The 16310-nt window shown below is 29.4% G+C and overlaps 2 pseudogenes; one reads left to right on the forward strand and one right to left on the reverse strand.

The window, feature by feature from the left end:
• Positions 1-8981: 8981 nt before the first annotated feature.
• On the reverse strand, positions 8982-9704 carry LOC111283029 (protein RALF-like 19 pseudogene; annotated as a pseudogene).
• Positions 9510-16310, forward strand: part of LOC111281595 (wax ester synthase/diacylglycerol acyltransferase 6-like) — a 42401-nt pseudogene continuing 35600 nt past the window's right edge.

The following is a 16310-nucleotide window of genomic DNA, read 5'->3' on the forward strand; positions in this document are numbered from 1 at the left end:
TGTTTCAACATCTAATGCTGTTGGAGTAACTACTTATCTTGCTATTAAAGAATTTTTACATACAACTATGAAACACTGGTGGAAGGCATTTGGGAGTCAGGATGAACCCATTTATTTTACTAGACAGATAAGGCAATAGCTAGTGGAAAGCTTGAAGATGCTTATTTATGATGATTGTCATTGAGAATAAGTTCATGGTGGTTCATGACCCTTATGCGTTTAGGCTTCTAGTAATGGAAAAGAACCATGGTAATGGTATCAGTGGAGGGCAAGCTGTTCATGGAGAAGTCTATTCCAACCTGCACTCGCAACAAGTGGTTGTCATCAATACCTCATTTGGGTTGAATTCTCTGAGTGTGACCAATTTTATAGATAGTACTTATGAGGCATACAAGATCATTATTGGATCGAAAGATGACACTGTTCAGGGACTAGAATTGGTTCGTGGAACTCAGACCATTGAACTGAGCAAAAGTAACTTTCTTAAAAAAGGATACTTCCTTGTTAGAGTGATCGATCAAAATTACCATGTTATTGTAATCAGTGCACTCAGAATAATGATGGATTAACATTCAGAGGAACCAATCCTCAGGCTACTCAAATGATACTCGAGAGATATCTTGGCCTAGTGATTGGTATGAATTAGGTTGATGATATAGTTATTGTTGGTGGATTAACAAGGATTCATAAAGCTCAGCAACTATTGCGAGACATCTTTAACGACAAGGAACTTTGCAAGAGCATAAATTTTTAAGAGGCAGTTTCTTATAGAGCTATTGTTTAGGCGGCTATTTTGAGAGGTTAAGGGAATGAGGTCCAAGATTTCTTTTTTTTTTTTTATATCATGCATTGGTGTCTTGGTCATAACAAAACAGTCTGTTAATTTATTTTGATAATCAACGTGGAGTGTTGATTCAGAACTATGAAGGTAAAAAAGCTAAAGCCAAGGACAACAAATTGCTTGTCCAATTCGAGCTTACAGGTATTCCACTTACACCAAGAGGTGTTTTTCATATTAGTCTACTTTGACATTGATGCAAATGGTATCTTGATGTATTTGTTGGAAGATTGAGCAAGGAAGAAATTAAAAGAACGGTGCAAGAGGCAAAAAGATACAAGACGGGATGATGATGTAAATTAGGTGGAGGCCAAAAAAATTCCCTTGAGAACTACACACACGATATGAGGAACACTCTGAACACTGTGAAAGAAGAGAAACTTACTGGAAAACTTGAACCAACAGACAAGCAGAAGATTGATAAGACCATTGATGAGACTGTTGAATGGCTCGATAGGAACCAATAGGCGGAAGTTGATGAATTTGAGTACACGTTGAAGGAAGTGGAAGGGCTGTGTAATTCAATCATTGCAAAGATGTATCAAGGGGATGGTGTCAATCGGCTTCCTCTTTTCAGTGCAAGCAAAGAGAATAAGTCTGGTGAGAATTATTGGGTAGTTGGGTAGAATGCTAGCGACCTATTTTGTGTTGTTTGTGAGAAGCCAGATTCTGTCCCATAGGTGCTCCTAAGCCAGTTTGTACTCTGCTAAGGTTATCATTTTCTCTTGAATCTTCTGATCTTGAAACATGATAAGTGGAAGGGTATGGACCTGAAAATATTGTCACAACTTCAAATGGAAAGACAAATGAGATTAATTGCACAGATGCAGAAGGCAGGCTTATACTTGCAGGTGCTCTGTTATATGCTTGCAACCATGGTGTTAATTCCAAGCTTTCATTCTTGAGGACAAGGGTGTTTTGAACGAGAGGGTATTGTCATGAGCTGAATTGGATTGAATTATGTGGAACAGAGATAGTCTTGGAAATATGAAGAATTAAGTTCATTTAATGAAGTCATTTAATTAATATTAGTTTGTTAATAATTTCTGTTAATAGTCAATCAAATTCGTTATTTTATCTAAACAGTTGTAATGAGTACAAGAGAAAAATGACGGTGTGGGGCATGAAATGAAATTACAACAGAATTACTAAATTTTCTCCTTTTTTTTCTCTCTCTAATCTCTTCTTTATCTTCTCTACAATCTTCTACTATTTTCCTATTTTTTCCTGCAGCTTTCATAGCTGATCCTTCTCTATTATCAGTTGGTTAGCTGGTGATTGACGAATGGGGTGATAACTGTTTGGATTAACTAAAATTTGGTTTAATTTTTTTGAATAATGTGTAATATTATAAATTTTTAAAATTTGTTTTAAATTATTATTTTTTTAAAACAGATTCGATTCAAATTGAATTATATCAATTCGATTATGTTTGGTTTATTGATTTTTCAAATTTATTTGTTTATTTTTTATATATTATTTGGTATGAATTTTAATATATTTAAATAAATTTATGTATAAAATAATTATTATTTTACAAAATTTAAAATATATATAAAAGTTAATAAAATATATAATTTTATTCGATTCTTTTTTTTTTTCGATCTAAAATACAATCTAATATTTAATATATAAATTTAATATACAATTTTAATTCGAACCAAATAAAAAGGAAATTAATTCAAACCAAATACTATAATTTTGAATTAATTTTCAATTTTTTTCTCAACAGCTATCGGAACAGTCTCAAAATAAAATTACTGTAACAAATCTCAAAATAAAATGTTAATAGAATAGCAATTAAATTATAAAATAATGACCTTTACAACTGGAAATTCTCCATCATAAAACAATGCTAATGGTCATAACGAACGATTTTTCAAATTGAACCTGAACCAATTTGGGTCGCCCAAATTCTTTTACTTCCTCCTTCTCATCGATTTCTTCTGCTTTTTCTTGATTATCACCGTTGTTTTCGACTTGGGTTTGTAAGAATTAAGGGTTTTGGAAATGGGATTCTTGTGTTAAAGGGAAATAATTATGTTGAAGGCGTTGAAGTTGCTGCGAAAGTGAGGAGCTTTATCATTGTTGGTTCAGGTTCTTCTTGTGATAATTAACATTATGAAAATGAGGAAGAAGAAGGGTTTCTTTGCAGGGTTTTTGTGCCTTTTTTTTAAGTGCGTAATAATACAGGAAGAATTTTACTTTTTTTTTTTGAGCGGGTGATAATAATTTTTGGGAAATCGTTTTTTTCGAGATCTTGAATTTTAACAACGTTGAAATAAAATAAAATAAAATGTTTCTATTTGCATCCAAACTTTTACTAAACGCACGTCATTACTAATAACATAAAAAATTCAAACTCTCAAAACTTATTATTACTCTTTACACCCCACATGCATAACATTCCAATTCCTTCACTATCCTCATCACTTATTTACATTGAAACCCTAAAACCATTTTCTTTCCCCTCTCCTTCTACCGATTCCCAGCTTGAAATTGCCAACTTTTTGGACAAAATCAACAATTTCAACTCATCCATTCCAATATAAAGGTCATTTATTTACAATGTTTAAATGATTTTTTTGGGTTTTATGGTTTGTAATCTGCATTTTTTCGACAACAGCATGAGCTAGGAAAATTATTTTTTGTATGACTTTTCAAGTTTTTGAATTTTGATATTCGAAAATTTCTAATAGCTTCCAAAAATGCAAATCCGAAAGCTTTTAGAAGTTTTTGAACATGCATATTTGGAAACTTCTAAAAGCTTTAGGATTTGCATATTCGAAAGCTTTTATAAGTTTTTGAATATGCAAATCCAAAACTATAAATTTTGATTTCAATATTAGTATGAATGTGCAAATCAATATTAGTATAAAACACTTTAAACGTTTGGATTAATTTGCACATTTGTTTTGAGAAACAAAGTGTTGACCATTTGTTCTTTACAACAACAAATATGGCACGAACAAGAGGGGGTGGCATTAGTAGAGGTGGGGGACGAGCTACACCAAACATTCGAACACCTTTGACCACTTTTGAGAGGAAACAGTGCGTCTAAAAACATGTAGATAAGCCAATTGACCTCGTAGCACCAATTTTTAAGGATAGACCACCCTTCAACAGCATGATGATGGAAGTGGAGATACACACGAGCTAGTTGAGTCTTTTCTTGGAGGGTCAATGGATAGTTCCATCCTTAAAAGCTTCAGGACTTATATTGCAGTAAGTATATGGAATGAGCAAGTAATAAATTCAATCGCGATGACTCTTATGATTTATTCTCATTACTTATTTATAAAGTTAATAACTAGTTTTTATTTGTTATTGTTGTTATAGGTGTAAGCTATATTAAAATCCATCAACCTTAAGGCAAAGTTACACTAGTGGCCTCTAGATGCTTCTGGCAACATATTCGTGTATTCGTTTAGTCCATGTTGCAGTCATTGATCGATTGTACCTATCATTTATCCAACAATATGATGGCTTTCGCATATGTTGAGAGTGGCGAGATCATTTTATTGATATGAGAGATATAGCTTTTGATCGAATAGCTTTTAATCAAAGTGTAGAGTATCCAAGCAGGGCTTTGTTACCTCATCTCTTGTGGTGCACATTGTTTGTTGATAAAAGTGGACATAAGATATCATTGGCGTATTTATCCCTTTTGATCTATCTCAACCAGGTTGGTAAATATGCTTAGGCAACATCTTACTTAACATATCTATATAGGCAACTTGGTGTAGCTAGCAGGTCTGATGTTTATCAAATTGCTGGTTATATGATGTTTTTTAGGTATGTATATAAGAATAGTTATGTGATATTGTTCTAATTTCATTTTTTATTTGATTGAAACGAACATGTGAAAAATGATGCTTTATGTATTTGATGTAGGCATGGACTTACGAGCATTTTCCTTCACTGGGTCCAGTAGCTATATTGGAATATTCTGATATTCAACCTCGTGCTCTATATTGCAGGCCCTGTGCATATGTCGATAAATTATAGTGATTGCAGGAGTAACAGCATGACTTACGACCAATCAAGGTGTGTTGGGAACCTTATATGTAACAAAGATAATAGCACCTATAACATAAGATTAGTTTTTTCTGGATATTTGAAGTGTAGGAGTATCGTTGAGCTGTATCACCCAAAAAATGCTCTACGATAGTTTGATTTTATATAAACCATTCCTCCAACCTCTCAAGCCCCTTTCTCAAGCGAATCGGGGTTCATCATCCAACATATATCTGGTTGTATACAACTTTTTTTTAGACCAATTATTAGAGAGATGGGATATGTATGATCTGCCTGAAGAGCATCAAAGGCAACAATGTTGGACATCATGTGAATGTTCATTGGACTATGATACTTGATATGCTTTAATTTTACATCCGCACATTCAAAAGCCAGATTAAAGATCTAGATTTTAGTCATAATCGGTCGATAAAGAGCCTACCAGTGAAATTGTATGCAATCAATATATTTGTTTTTGTTTAGTTTATTAGAAATTATGTGTTATTGATAGTTATTATCTTATTTAATTTGTAGGGTCGTATATCGACGGCAATGTCATTTATTGAAAGTATTATCACTGGTGAATTAGATCAAGACTCGACTATATGAAAAGGAGCATTCTTTATTACATGTGACCTACTATCTAGGTCCTTTAGGGTGGCTAGTACCTATTAGTCTGACCAATTACCAAAAGCAATTAGTACAGACCACCTACACCTACTCACTCTTCACCCCCTGCATCAACGACACCACTACTGCCAGCAGCACCACTCACATCTATTTGCACCCCACCCACAACAACACCGTTATGGATAGCACAATCCCCATCGCTAGCCCAATCTTCACCTCAACGTGTTTATTTAAGAAACAAGAGGAAGAAGGATTAGGACTAGTAGTTATAAGTTTATGCATGTATGACATATAATATATATATATATATATGTAGAAAATTTATGACTTTGAAATGTTGAACATTTTTTTGTATATTTGCATAACGTGTACATATTAAATACATATGTTTTAATTATACAATATATAAATTTAACCTCCCATTTGTCTAATGTCTCGTTTGTGATAAAATATTAAACATTTAATTAATTCATTCAAAATAATTCAATATTTTAATAATTTCGCATATAACAAAATTAATTAGGGTGTAGTTATAAGGTTTAGGGTTTCAAAATTGAAGTTTACTAGGCCTTTCATATTTTCATTTTCAAAAAATTTAAAAAAATTTTCAAAAATTCATATCCAAAAGGTTCAAAGACTTTTAAATACGTATTTTTGAAAAGATTATAAACCTTCCGAATATGCATTTTTAAAAACTAAAAATAAGTGAGATTAAAGGATAAATTATCAAATATTAATTAAATCATTTTATTTAAGAACATTTTTATAATAAAAAAATTTAGAAGTAAGAGAAAAAGAGTGCTTTTAGAAGTTCCCTCTCAACAAATATAGGCGTTCAACCACGCCTAACTTTAGAAGCCTAAAAAGAGTTTTTTAGTTAAAGAGCATTGCCAAGGTGACTAACAACTAAGGTGAACCACATCCTTGAGCAATTATAAACTACCACGTGGCATCAATGAATTCCCAAAATAAGTGTTTTTGACCGCAACCCAAAATGAATTTTTCAAAAATCTAAATGAAGAATTTCATTTGAATTATGTTTTCATTTAAATTTTTTATAATTTTTATTTGGTAAAACTTTATAATATAAATATAAATTTATTTTTTATGTTGTATTATTTGTAATCTTTTACTTATTTTAAAATTATTATTGTTTAAATATATATAAAAAATTATAACCTCCATTAATAGTGGTGTTTGGATAACACATATCTTTTGTATGTAATAAAATAATTAAAAATAAGATATGTGACAACTTATTAATTTTATTTGTGAAGTTAAAAATATTTATTAGTTCTATATAGAAATGAACTCTAAATTTATATGTAAATAATTAAAAAAGAAGATGGATCAATTTAAATAGTGTAAAACTAAAAAAGTTTCATATATTTTTCTAACTTTTAATTTTAATATATCCAAAAGATGCAAGAGATAAATTAAAATTAAAAAAATTTAATCTCATCTCTTGAATTGATTAAAATCAATAACTAAAAAAAATGTAAAACTAAAGAAGAGTTACACTATACAAATTGATCTCTCCTCATTTAAAAATATTAAATATTTTTATTTTTATTTTTTTTAATAAAAGCAAGTAGTAAAGGGATTTTTCGTACCATTAATTTTCCATAGAGATGAAGATAAATATAAATTCTTCTTTGAAGAGAGGAATGATGAAGATAATTAAAAACAAAGAAAGAGAATGCACTGTACCACTACTTACTCTAAAATTTAGATTTGATAATTTAAAATACGATACAATGACATAACACAAATTCATATAAAAAAAAGACATGAAGGTAACATAGTTTAAAATTTTAGTAATAATTATATATCAGTTTAATAAAACAAAAAAAATATGTATTTTATCTTTTCATATCAATATAAATTGTAACACATAATTTTTGTACAAAATACGATACGAATATATAAATTTTAATATTTTATATGATATAAATACACAAATTATCAGATATACTCCAAACCTGCTCTCGTGACATCCTTATCAAGTACCAAAAAATTGTTTCATTAACTTCTGTTTTTAACTTTTAGAAACATATATTAAAATAAAATAATTTTTAGAAACATATAGGCAACATATAAATTGAAATACTATTAACTCTAAATTATCATGTATCTCCCTTGAAAATGATAAAAATTGCATTTGTATACTATATCATCATCCAAAAAAAATAACGATTTGATTTGATTTGTCTATTTTGATTAATGTATAATATTATAAAATTTTAAAAATTGATTTAAATTTAAACTTAATTTCCTTTGAGACTAATTTGAATCAAAGTCTATTGATTCAGTTTATCAAAATTTTTAAAATTTTGTTATTATTTAATATTATTTTTAATGTATTTAAATATATAAAATAATTATTTTTAGTGTATATAAATTTAAAAAATATATAATTTGATATCGTTTCAAATATTTAGATTTTTTTTGTCTGAAACCCAAATTGAACTAAATTAAAGTGTAAAATATTTGAATCTAGACCAAAACAAATAAAAACAATTGATTCAAACATTACAATCTTGAATCAATTTCTTAATTTTTTTTTGAATCTTAAGCACTGCAGACAAAAAATTTCATCAAATTCACCCTCAATCAACTAATTTGTATACAATCCACTATTTTAATGCAATCATAAACAAATTTCTAAATTCATAAACTTTGGAAGAACGAAAAGCATCTGAAGTTACAATTAAAATTACTTGACAAATTAAATTAAATTATAAAAAATTATGAGGGCAATTATTTGATATCTACTAGGAACAGGAAGACAAAGTGATTATAAGCATATGCATAACACGTTTAATATAAAGTTGGGACTTGGGAATTATGTTGATTACATGTTAAATTAATTTATATTTGTTAGGGGTATTTTTAAGTCTTAAGGGCATGATGAGCATTTTTCCCTATTAGAGAAAGTTGGCAAACAGTTAGGGATATTTTGAAGTTTTTGTTCAAACTGATGTGTTAAGCTGACCTGAATTCATGGGCTCACGTCAGCTTAGCTACCTTATTAGTCTACAGGCTATATCTCCTTTGAACGTTGACTTGTTACGCCATGAGTGAATGGTCATCATCTAGCTTAGTTAAGATCTACCGAGTCATCTCTAGCACTAAGGATGACCTCGGGCCCAATTTTGTAGGTATCCCATCTTGCTCTCTCTACTCTCTTGCTATCTCCTTTCTATTCTTTATCTTATCTAATTTCTATCTTGAGTATTTGAGTACAAATGTTGAAACTACCCCCAACCTTTGCTCTTAGCCACTTTCTTTCTCTTTCCTATGATTTTGGGGTTCTGCCCTCTAGAATGACTCGGCACTAACAATATTCAACAAAAATAAAATTAAATATTAAAAATAAATAATTATCCCCTCGAAATTAAACATCCCTGCCACTTTTTTTACTTTGGTTAATATATATATATGATCATAACATAAATTAACAGCAAAAAGAAAAAAAACCAGAATTAATTAAAAGAAGAAAATCTTGGCCTACAAAAGTGATGATGAAGAACAAATGTATGGGAAATTTAATGGAAATAGAATTGCTTCACTTAACCAGTGTATCGATAGCAATGTGTGATCACACTGCACCCTCTATTGTAAGGATTAGCCCGCCCTGGAGCACCACAGTTATAGTAGGAATGGCCCCGACGATTGCATGGAACGCGATCGCGCTTTAAGGCACCGTAGCTAATGTACCTTTTCCGTCCAGCTAATGCCCTACGGCTTATATCCGATTCCATCACCGTTTCTTCATCATTGCCTATGCATTCACCGAAGAGGCCATGACATGTTTGCATTGCACCCAGAGTTCCATCGCGGACCGTGCTGGAGAACGAGGTTCGACTCCAATGCATGTTACCATAGGAGGATGACAACTCCGCCGATAAGGCCAAAAAGATAATGAGGAGAGCAAAAGAAAGCCGAATATTCATCAGAAAAAAGGGGAGGGGGAAAGTAAGGCAAAGAAATGGGTGATAGTTTTGGTTTTTGGTGACAAATTATGGGGTATTTGGTCTTCAGCTATGCTTTGTGTGATTTAACTTGTTTTGCGCTGAGCTTACCGTTCGTTGGAGGATGTCCGTTTCCTGCTCCTTGCAATTTGGCCTAAAATAACTATATTAACTAGTTCTAGTAGCCTATACTGAAGTCTATCGTTAGAATCTTCATCGTAGCTAATTTCAGAAGAAAGGCTTGGACTGAGATTTCAACAAATCTAGTTAGCTATATTGTGCGGCATCTAAATTATGGATTGGAACTATTAGAAAAACCCTCATCAAATATATATATATATATATATCTGAATTTATATTTGACGTATTTTTATTGCATAAGTTTATACTTTTTCAATAAATTATCAAGGAATGATATTTTTTAAAAAAATTAATTTTTTAAGTTAAAACCCTAACCATTTTTGTCACTAATTTAAGCCTCATTTGGCAGTGTGAGGGGAATCCATCCCATCGTATCCTAATATCATTTTAGTGAAATATAGTAAACATAATTTATTATAATTGATGAATTGTGATACTGTGTACACTCATTTTCATCATGTTCTTGTTAAGAATATATGTTTTATAAAACATATTTCTTTTATTAATTTTGAAACAAAGAGTGTAAAAGATAAGACAATATTTAAAAAGGGAATAGATAAGGCAAATAAAGGTTTTTGATTTTGAAATTTATGTTGCTTTATATGTCCTTTTGATGCATTAGGTCTAGACTTCTTTTTTTAAGTTTGATTTTTATATTAAAAAAACTTTCTTTTGGAGTTTGGCTTTTATATTAGAAAGGAAAATCAAGAAAGAAGAAAACAATCTTTCAAAAATAAAATAAAAAAATATTCAAAAGAAATCAAAATAACAAATGTGAAAAAAAAAAAAAAAGGTTTTACCAAGCTCTAATTTGAAAGAGTTAAAACCTATTCACTTTTGACAATGCCTAATTAGAAATCTAAGTTTTGGACATTTGATTTTTGCTGTACGAGAAAGGATTTGGAGGCACAAGAAGGAGCCCACACGTCATTGATCGAAAATAGCGAGAAAGATCTTTTCAATGTGGATATTGTGCCGTCACACTTGACACCAAATTCCTGAAAAGACAAGTGATATTATTTAGCGTCGTATTTTCATAATTGTATGTATTAATTTATTTAAATTAAATTTTAAATTAGACATCATCGCAAGCAAATATAATTTTTGAACTAAATATTTCAATATTTCATATCAGAATCAAACTTGTAGTTGATACAAAGGATTTAGATTAATGTATTATGAATGTTTTAAATGAGTGATATTAAGATTCTATTTTATGTCATCATATTGTTGAATGATGTTAATTTATTAATTTTATAGTGGTTGTCGTAACGGTTTTATAAACGTTCAAAAAATTTGAAAATAAAAAAAAAATAACGAAGTCATCATCAATATTTTTTTTATTAAGTGAGATTAATCATACATTAAAACATATTATTTTAATAAAATTTTAAAATTAATTAAAATTTATTATAAAGATAATTTTATGATCTATGAAATAGTTTAGATTCAGAAGTCGATTACACGTAGAGAAAGATTAGCACCCTCATAGTACTTGTTTAAAATGATACCAATTAATTACGTATTATCTATTGATTTTGACAAAAATAATCTTAATTTCGATGTTTGAAAAATAATTTTCTTGACTTTCTTTGTTTATTGAAATTTTAGTTTTTTTTAATATCTTTTATTATTTATTGTTCCATTTTTATTCGAAAAAAATAAATTAAATCTTTTTTATTAAAATAATTCTTAAAATATTTTAATACGTTAATAGTATTAGAAGAATTCTTTCTCACATAAAAATTTTTTAGGTACCGTTTTTCAAAATACCTTAAAATCTCATTTTCGGAGACTTGGATTTACTTTTAGTAAAAAATTAAGTCATGCATACAATGCAAAATGCTAATATGTTGATGCACAAATTTTATTTTCTTTTTTAAAAATTTTATTTATTTATTTATTTAAATTTTTTTAAAAATAGGAACTTTTATTATATTGAAAATTTTTTATAAATATTTCAATACACTGACAATATTTTTAAAAAGCTTCCCTTCTAGGGATTTTGCAAAGCATCACTATTCAGAATACTTTTATAATTTTATCATCGAATAAATTTTTTTTTCTTATTTTCTATCATTTTATTCTTAACAAATTAATTAATTTTTTTACTACTTTATAGCCAAAAAAAGAAAAGTTTTTATTATATTAAAAACTTTTTATAAATACTTTAATATGTTGATAATATTTTAAAAAAATATTTTCACCTAAAAAATTGAAAAGTATCACTACTCAAAGTACCTTTGAATCTCATTATCAGATAAAATTTCTTTTTCTTACATTTTTGCTAATTTTTTTTATTATTTACACTAATTTTTCTTACTTTTTATTTTTAATTTTAGAAATTTATCAAAGGTTAGGAACCAATTTTTTTTTTTGGTATCATAATCATTAATTATTAATTATTATTTTTTGTCATTATTTTATAAGGCTTATTCCAAAATTTAATAAAATTATAAAAATTTTTAACTATATATTTGATTATTTATTTTTTGTTTTTTCGTTAATTATTATTATAAAAACAACAAAAATTTATTCTAATAAATTTAAACATTTTAACATACATAAATATTAATGATAAAAATTTAAAATAAAAAATAATTCAAAAATAATTCAAAAATTTTTTTTTACTTGAACCGGATCAATCAATTGTCTGATCAACATCAATTTAGTCTGATCTAGACTGATCAGCAATTCAATCAAACCAGCTAAGGGCTGATAAGAAAGATAGATTGGGTGCTGGTCGTTGCGCAGATCTCACGTTGGGTTATGGGCGGCACGCGAATCCTGCAGGGTTAAAAGACGTTGTCTTGACCCTTCTCCAAACAGCATTGTTTTGGCTTTAGGCAATTTATATAAACTCAAAATTTTTTTCCCGGCCACCATGGAATATTCATATCAAGTACCCCATTAGCAATGCAGCTGGTAATCTGATATTCAAGCTTCATCATGCGCTTGGTGACGGTTATTCTCTTATGGGTGCTCTTCTTTCTTGTCTACAAAGAGCTGATAAACCTCCTGTTCCATTGACATTTCCTTCACTTAGTTTTGCCCCAGATCATCGTTCCCAGAAGAGCAACAGCATTTTCAGGGAAATGCCTAATGTTTTATACTCGGCTTTCAACACTATCAGATTTTGGGTGGAGCCTTTTGAAAAGCAGTTATCTTGAAGATGATAGAACTTTGATAAGATCTGGGGATCCTTGGGTTGAGTTCAAGCCATTTGTAATTTCAACAATGACTTTTTCTCTCGATCACATCGAACAAATCAAGACCAAGCTTGGAGTGGTATGTTTACTACTTGCTTTTAACTCACATGCACATTAAAGAAGTCATAAATTGTTTCATCGTATTGGAAAATCCACCTCACTATTATGTATTTAATTAAAAAGAATGTAACAACTGATTAAGATATTTTTATATTCTCAGCATTATTAACATTTAGCCATTTATTAGTATATCTCAACTGTATTAGATAATGAATAATAGGGATAACAAATACGTTTAAGAATCTACTTGAATCCAAAATTAGATCAATTATTTTATATAGTAATTCTTAAGATATGACATTCATAGAATTCAAATTTTAATATTTACAATTTTTTTTTATTTTTAAATTGTAATTTTTTTTTTGTAAAAAATAAATTTACTCCACCTTTTCTTTTTGAAAAAAAAAAATCTGGTAGTTGATGCAATATTTGATATTATATTATTTTCCTGATTTTTAAGTCACCATTTCATATTTGTACTTTTGTCAACTCAAGGGAAAACTATTAAAATATTAAAAAAAATCCTTTTGCTCTTTTTCAAAATTTGTAGATAAGTTCTTATTCTTCAATTATACTCAATTAAAATTTTAAATTACCTTTTTATTAGGCCCTTAAATTATTATTTTTATCTAACTAAATCCTTAAAGTAATAAACTTTTTTTTAATTAAATCCTTATTTATTTAATAAATTTTAATGGTTTTCATGTAAAATAAAAGCTTAATTAAACAAAAATAATATTTTAAGAGCTCAATTAATTAAATACAGTAAAATAATAAAAACTTATTTGATAAATTTCAGAAAGTGCATGAAATTTTTTAGTATTTTAACAAAAAAGAAAATTATACTGTCAATAAAAATTCTACAAGATCCGACTAAACAGGTCAAGTATATATGATTATACTAATTTTATATTCATCAAGATCTTCAAAAATTCCAATACGTAAAAATTATTTGACTGGTGTGGTAAATTTTTTATGTTTGGTTACGACCATTCTCTTTATCTATATCACTCGGATTCAATAGTAAGTATTAAATAGGAGAATGTAACCAACACGAGTGCATTTCCTTTTTTTAGTCTTATTAGATATTAGATGGTGGTCGAATTATAAACTCTTATCTCACGACTTTTTTGCATGGATCATTCTTTTATTCCACAATTCCAAGCTTTAAAATCTAATGCCAATATGCATATCTTATCCCATCATCAATAGCTTCAAGCAAGCTAAAATTTCAGTAAGGTTTTGTTCATAATTTCTGTTTGGACTTACTTTTTTTCTTTTTTTGGTCACTAACACACAATAAATGATATAATTACGGGAATAATTTTCTTTGGGACTCGATTATACATTTAAGGAACGAGAAGGAATAAGTTGAGTAATGAAAATTCTACAGCACTAGTGCTGCTCAATACTAGGATCATTGGAGGGTACAAGTCAGTGAAGGCGATGGTCAAAGCGGATGCAGAGTCACCATGGGGAAACAAATTTGGATTCTTGCATGTTTCTTTACCTGAATTAGCCAGTGTAGAATCTTACAATCCGCTTGAATTTGTTTGGAAAGCACAGAAAGTTATCCAGAGAAAGAGAAACTCTCGAGCTGTATTCTTAACTGGTTAGCTTCTCGAGGGTTTGAGGAAATATACAGGCCCTGAGGTATGTTTTTTCTACACTATACATTTACACATCCATGAATTTTGCTAATTAATTGATAATATTTGTATAAAAGGCAACGGCAAAATACATCCACAGCACATTAAAGAACTGCAGCATGGCAATCTCGAATGTGATCAGACCAGTGGAATGAATGATATTGGCTGATCATCCAGTTAAAAAGCTTATATCTTATGGGGGGTGGTGTGCCTCAGGTTTTGTGAAGATTTCTTCCTACTGATTTTGCTTAAATTTAGTGGGATAAAATAATCTCAAACAATATTCAAACCGAATATGTTATGTAGCAAAAAAATTAAATTATCCCTCTTTTATGTGAATTTAGTAGGAATCAAACAAATAGAGTTAACAAATAAATCATCAAATCACAAGCACAAGAACACAAGTAATTTACTTGGAAAACCCTCCAAAACAATAAGTGAAAACTACAGGTAGCAACAAATAATCTCCATTGTCAAAATATTGGGAATACAAAGTTCTCTTTAGTGAAAACTAGAGGTATACAACCACAATATCTCAAGATTAAATAATCGTGGTAAAGAAACAATCTTGCAAAAAAAATTGGAGAAGTTTTAGCAAATTTAGGAATTAACAAATACCCATGAAATCAGTAGGTCAAAAACTTGAAACTCGATCTTCACTATTTAGACTGAAGAACATTGAGTCATAAACACATTGATAAAATTTCAGCTTAATTAGATAATGAATTGACCTTAATCAAAAGATTTGACCGAAACTATACAAAACCCCTTTTTTTCTCCCTTTTTTCTCTATTGCCACCACACCATTCTTGTTTCTTTTTTAGCCATATAAGGGTTTAAAACCCTATAACCAAGTATGAAATGACTAAAAAGTCCTTGATGAATGGGTTTTGGTTTTAGGCCACCTCCACATGGAAGAAACCAAGCGTAACAAATCTCCATATTTTTTATTATGTTGAGGGACTTGCCATTCCGGTGATGGAATGACAAACTTTAAGCTTTTCCTTTGGTAGTTTTATCAGCTTAAAAGTATTATTCTCATACAAAGACTTCATCTTATCCTCCATGACATCAACTCACTCTTTCTTGTATTCATCTTCCATAACCTCCGTATAACATTCAGATTCTCCCTCGTTAGTTAGTAACACATTCTCATCAACAGAATACCATATGAAAGGCTGTCGATTTCTAGTAGATCTCCTGAGTGAAACTTTTGGTAAAACCTCTTGTTGAACCTCTGATACTAGTAACTGTTCATGAGTATCATCACCCACCTCAACCTGTATAGGACTACTATCAACATCACCCGTATTATATTGGTTATCCTCAACATCTTTAACCTTTGTAGGCATATGTGTTAAAAGAACTAGATCCAAGTCAATCAAACTATCACTGTTTAGTGGAATTGGTGTATCAGTCTTCAGAGTATCTTATATGGTTTGGTCTTTAACAAAAACAACATCCCTGCTTTTCACAAATTTTTTCTACACTAGATCATAAAACTTTTAGCTAAACTCATTTTGGCCATAATTAAGAAACACATACTGTCTAGTCTTGACATCAAGCTTGGATAATTTATCTTTAGGAATATGCATAAAATCCTTGAATCCAAAAGTGCGTAAGTGATCATAAGACTCATCCTTGCCTGACCAAACTTTATCTAGAACATCAAAATCTAGAGGAACACATGGTGAGAGAATCAAAGCAAGTACAATTGTACTCAAAGCCTTATCCCAAAAGGATTTTGATAATTGAGCTTATGAAAACAAACATCTCACTTTTTCCATTAATG

This window comes from Durio zibethinus, chromosome 5 (genome assembly GCF_047325235.1).
Source record: "Durio zibethinus cultivar Kanyao isolate XHJ-2024 chromosome 5, ASM4732523v1, whole genome shotgun sequence".
NCBI lineage: Eukaryota > Viridiplantae > Streptophyta > Magnoliopsida > Malvales > Malvaceae > Durio > Durio zibethinus.